Genomic DNA, 6,000 nt, shown 5'->3' with positions numbered 1-6,000 from the left:
AAATAACTCTTTTTTCCTATAGCCCAGAAGGAACTTCATTAACTATCATCATCATAACTACCACCATTACCACTATCACCATTGACATTACTAGTAATTATATGAATGAATGAATAAATTGCAAATATATATATTTACTAAGTGCCTTACTATGTGCCAAGCACTGGGCTAAGTCCTAGGGATTTTATACACATAGAATGAACAAGATAGTTTCTGCTTTCAGAAAGTTCATGCTTTAATTAGGGAAGACAACATATAAAAATAAGTCCAGCTATGGGGAATATGGAAAAGATTTAAAGTCCTAAGGATCGATCAGTGGGGTGAATGGCAAGGCCCAGGTGTCCTCAAGTTACATCAGCAGATAGGCTGGTGGTTCTGAAGGTTAGGAGTGCATAAAGGTAGACATATTGTAAAACTTGCAGCACCTTAGGAAACAGTGGAAAGGTAGATGTTAAGGACTGATAGTCCTTGTCGTTGGTGTCTCCTATCTCCTCAAAGTCCCATAAACAGTCAAGTAACCAAGGAACAGGGAATAGGGAAACAATGTGGGGAGTGTGCATTCAGTGGTGGCTGGTCTTCCTGTAGCCAGGTGTAACTGGATGAATTCTTGCACAAAAAAAGTGTAAAGGGAGGGGATTTGGAACTTACTATGTTTAGGATGCTACAATAACGTTGGAGATAATAAAGATATATACGATGTAGGCAATGCCATCTAGGACCTGCTATTACAAGGGGGAAAAGAACACAAAAATAGAACAAATAGAAGCACATGGTACTAGATGCTAAGTGCGAAGTGAATGGTCTAGACAGCAAGGATTTTAGGACATCAGAGGAGGAAGTCTGGGCTAATGTAATTAGGGAAGTGCTTCCTGTAGAAGCTGAGACTTATGTTAGGCCTGAATAAGATTCAGACATGCAAAGAGAAGGGAGGATACAATTGCAAGTTACTTTCTACTGGCTGGATTACCAGGAATAGCTTGCTGAGTCCTTCAGAAGGAAGGGTCTGTGTGTTCCTGAATAATTCCATTGTCCTGAGTTTTGCAGCATACCTACAAGTAGAAACATGGTATAATGGGGGAAAGATGCTGGCCTTAGTATCTATCAGGATGACCTCAGATATTAGCTAAGTATCCATGGTCACAAGATCAGAGATTTAGATTTGGAAGAGACTTTTAAAAGTCATCTAGACCAAATTCTTATTTTCTAGATGAGGTGCTTCTGGTCCAGAGGTTAAGTGATTTATCAACGGCACAGAAGTAATAAGTGGTAGAGCCAGGATTCAGACAGATCCTAGGACCCCATTCTTTCCTCGGCACCATAGTGTCTAGTGTAACCTGAGTCTCAGGTTTTTTCTCCTGTACAATGGGCATAAAAAAACCTTCAGGACCTCCTTGGAAGGGGACAATGAATAAAGCTCAAGTAAGATAATTTATGGAAATCACTCTATAATTGTCAGCTGTTATAATTATTTCTGGACTCTCCGGAAACTCTCTGGAGTCCTCAGCTGTTTTCCTTCTACTGCCCCAGGGCAAAACAGAAGCTCCCTGAGCCACTGGGAGTCTCCTCTGCCTCTTTCTTAGCTGAGAATTTCCCTCATGTCCCAGGGCTTGAATCTCCTCCATGTTGCAGGTCAGTGTTCTTAACCCTTAATATCAGGTAACTATTCTTTTCCTTAATTCAACTTTGATTAAGTGTTTCTCCAAGACATTTTGAAACAGAACTAGCATTGGAAACAGGAAAAAAAATAATCTAATACCTCCATGGCCATTACAAAAAGTGGCTTATACAGTGTTCAGAGAACTACATATAATCTAATTAACTTTATTTTTTTATACTGAACTTAACCCTAAATAAAATTAGCATTACTATTACATATGCATATACATAGATATATGTAATTAGAACAGAAAAATTATTACACACAAAACTGTGAATCACTATTACATACAGTTTGCTTTTCTTTTAAAATATATAATATATTCAGTATGTAACTTTTAGAGCTAGCCTTCTTCTTTCTGTTTCTCCTATTCTCTTCTGTGTATTTTTTAAATGCCTCAATGACCCTCTGATTTTCTTTCCCTTTGACTACTTTATACCACTCCCCCCTCCTTTTCTTTTCCATCCTCTCAGTTGGAGATGGGGAAACAAGCAAAACCCATGCAACAAATATGCATAGTTAAACAAAAATTATTCCTGCATTGGTTCTCTAGTTCTAAGGTTGTTGTTGTTTAAAGTACATCACCTTTCTCTCAATACAAGGGTGGAAAGTTTTGTTTTGTTTTGTTTTTGTCACTTCTCCTGAAACATAGCTGGTCATTGCATTGATCAGACTTCTTAAGTCTATTGAAATTGCACTTTTTTTGGTACAGCATTGTTGTTATTGTATAAATTATTCTCCTGGTTTTTTTCACTTTGCTCTGCATCAGTACATAAAAATCTTTGCAGGTTTTGATGATTATTGCATGGTAGCATAATTTAAGATCTAGCACTTCTAGGCCCTTTTCCTTCCTACTTTAAAAATTATTTTCTTTGAGATACTTAACCTTCTTTCTCCTATAGGTAAATGTTATAATGTTTTTCTAGCTCTATCAAATTTAATTTCTTACTTTAATTGATATGGCAATGAATAAGTGGGGATATAGGTCTATAATTTCTTTCTCTTCTTTACTTCTTCCTGGTTTTAGTATCAGGACTATAGTCATATCATAGAGTTTGAAAGGATCCTAACTTTTCTTTACAAATAGTTTCTACAGTATTGGATTTATTATTATTATAATATTTGATAGAATTTACTGGTTAGTCCATCTGGTCCTGGATTTTCCCCCATTGAAGGTTGTGTAATGATGATGATATTACTAATAATAAATTAATATTATCAACAATAATAAAACCCTTCGTCTGGGACAAAACTGGCACCTTCATTTATGGGAACTTACTGGAGAGATTCTCCATCTGGGACTCTCATTATTAGGTACTTTATGTTATGGTATCCGATTAAAGAACAATTCCAATTTTCTCTATTTTGGGCTATGACAGTACAGTCATTTTTCTGGTGTATGCTTCCCTTAAAAGTGAATTCTGTTTGAGATTATTTTTTGTCAGACTTTGCATCTGTTGATTTATTGAATGTCTACATAATATTATTTGCTGAATCTCATACAAGTATTGATATTGAGGTTAATATGAATTATATGGACTCACATCACTGAAATTCTGGTGTCTAGGGTTTTTTTTAAGTATTTTCTGCCTAGCCACAGATTTAAAAAGTTTATTTTATTTTCTGTTTCACTTTCAATATTTTATGCTATTATATTTGATATCCAGGCCATGTATCTATGTTGAATTCATTTTGGTATGTGATATAATGTGTTGGTCTAAAGCAGGCCTGCACAACCTGTGGTCCACCAAAGGATTTCAGGTAGCCCACAAAAAAAATAGGGGATATTTTCCACCTGAAATCTTTTGGCAGGTCACAGATTGTGCAGGCCTGGTCTAAAGTCTATGAAACCTAAACAGTCTACCAGCACTGTGCCAGAAGATTGAACTACTCCCATTTGAATTAACTTAAGAAGATCCTGAGGATCACTTGGCAAGATAAGGTACCAAACACTGAAGTCCTTTTTGAGCTGAACTGCCAAGCATTCAAACTCTGCTGCAGAGAGCACAACTCTGAAGGGCTGTCCACATGGATCGAATGCCAAGCATACGTTTACCTAAAAGACTATTGTACAGAAAACTCACACGAGGAAGCACTCACACAGAGATCAGAAGAAGCTATAAAAGGACGTTCTCAAGGTTTCTCTGAAGAACTTTGGTATCAGTTGTGAGACATGAAAGACACTGACCCAGGACCACCCAGAATAGTGTGTTTGCATCAAAGAATACACTGTGCTTCATGGCCAAAGCAGAATTGCAGTGGCTCAAAAGAGATGAGAGATTCACAGATTTAGAGATCTCTCCAACCCAGACAGAGATCCCTGGCCTGTGGTAGAGGCTTACAAGCTCTTATTGGTCTGTTCAGCCAGTCAGACACAATGGACATTGGCCCCAATGCTGTGATATCATCTTGGTCCTCTTCAAGTACAATGAACAATAACAACAATATGGGTCTAAACCTACTTTCTGTCATGCTGCTTTCCAGTTTTTGTTTTTCAGAAATTCTTGTTAAACAAGGAGTTTTTTTCCAAGGTGATACATGCTTGGGGATTTATGAAATATTGGAATATTGAAGTAATTTTTTTTCAGATTTAATAATGTAACCTGTTCCATTTATCCATTTTTTCTTATTTTAACTGGTCTCAAATTGTTTATATAATTACTGCTTTATCATAAATTTTGAGATCTAGAAGTTCTATTCTTCTTTCATTTCTCTAATTTTAAAAATGATTTCTCTTGATGGCCTAGAATTCCATTCCTCTAATTCAATTTTTATATCATTTTGTCTAAATGTATAAAATATCACCTTGGTAGTTTGATATGTATACCATTACATCAACAAATTAATTTTGATAGAAGTTTCACTTTTGTCATTTTAGTATACCAGGAATGAGCACTATCTCTCCATCTATATAAAATGTTTTATATTGTTCAGTGTTTTGTAATGTTTTTCTATATATGTATTGAATATACTTTGGCAGTTCGATTTCTAAATGCTTTATGCATTTTGTAGTTATTTTGAATGGGACTTCCCTTTCTGCTATTATTTCCTGGATTTTGTTACTGTTATAAAGAAATGCTATTGATTTTCATGGGCTTGTTTTGCCATCCAGAGCTTTACTAAAACTATTAACTGAATCAATTATATTCTTTGCTGAATCCCTGGGATTTTCTAAGTTAAACTATGATGTCATAAACAAAGATAAGTAGTTTTGTCTTCTCTCATCCTGTCTTTGTCCATCAATGTCTTTCTCTTGTCTTATTGCTGTTGCTGGTATTTCTAAAATTATGTCAAATAATTATGGGGAATGGGAATCTCCTAGATTTACAGGGGAATTCTATCAAACTTTAAGAAAATAATGATCATGGGGTGGCTATATGGCACAGTGAATAGAGCACTGGCCCTGGAGTCAGGAGGACCTGAGTTCAAATCCGGCCTCAGGCACTTAACACAAAAACTAGCTATATGACCTTGACAAGTCACTTAACCCCAATTGCCCTCCAAAAAAAGCAAAAGAAAAGAATGGTCATACTACATAAATTATTCTCAAAAACTGTTAAGAAAAGCACTCTACCAGATATATTTCACTAGGCAAATATAGTCAATTAAGCAAATAAAAAGAATTATAGATCAATATGATTAATAAATATTGATTCAAAAATTAGCTACAATTCTAACAAAAAAAAAAAGACTATAGCAATTTATCCACCAAAGTGGATGAAGTTATAAATTAGGATTTTTATCAGTGATTCATGGTTGATGTGTCATTAGGAAGACATTCCATCATTTTTACCACATATTCTTTCTCACATATTTTAGTTCACCTCTGCCACTAACTTTCTTTGTGATAGTGGCAATTTTAATTCTACAAACCTTAGTTTCCTCATCTATAAAATGAAGAGATTAGATATGATTATTTCTAAGGTTCCTTCTATCAGCACAATATATTGATCTATTTACACCACCCTTCCCCTGGCTCATTAATATCCTTAAATATAATGAGCTATTGTTATTATTATCATATATTATAAAATATATATAATGTCATAATTATAATAGCTGTTATTATTCTTTCCAGCTACTTCATATATAGCTAAAACATTCTAAAGAAACCTTTGTTATTATCTATATATCACTGTGTTCCATTTATCTTTCCTAACTAGGTGCTATAGTGGATAAAATGCTACAGTTAGGAAGACTTCTCTTTCTGAGTTCAAATCTGGTCTCTGACACTTGTGTGACCTTGAACAAGTCACTTAATCTGGTTTGCGTCAATCTCTTCTTCTGTAAAATGAGCTGGAGAAGGAAATGACAAACCACTCCAGTATCTTTGCCAAGAAAAT

General features: G+C 35.1%; 1 long non-coding RNA gene across 5 annotated transcripts in view; it reads left to right on the top strand.

Annotated features, from left to right (window-relative positions):
* Positions 1 to 1,499: 1,499 nt before the first annotated feature.
* LOC138143530 (uncharacterized) overlaps positions 1,500 to 6,000 on the top strand; it is a 29,985-nt gene continuing 25,484 nt past the window's right edge. For all 5 annotated transcript variants that reach the window (XR_011163711.1, XR_011163714.1, XR_011163713.1 and 2 more), the window contains exon 1: positions 1,500 to 1,629. This is a non-coding gene — a long non-coding RNA (uncharacterized lncRNA). The remainder of the gene's footprint in view (positions 1,630 to 6,000) is intronic.

The sequence above is a fragment of the Petaurus breviceps genome, unplaced genomic scaffold (genome assembly GCF_028583685.1).
Source record: "Petaurus breviceps papuanus isolate PSGF00001 unplaced genomic scaffold, PetGlider_PUasm1.0 90644, whole genome shotgun sequence".
Lineage (NCBI taxonomy): Eukaryota > Metazoa > Chordata > Mammalia > Diprotodontia > Petauridae > Petaurus > Petaurus breviceps.
This window is presented reverse-complemented; position numbering and strand designations above follow the sequence as displayed.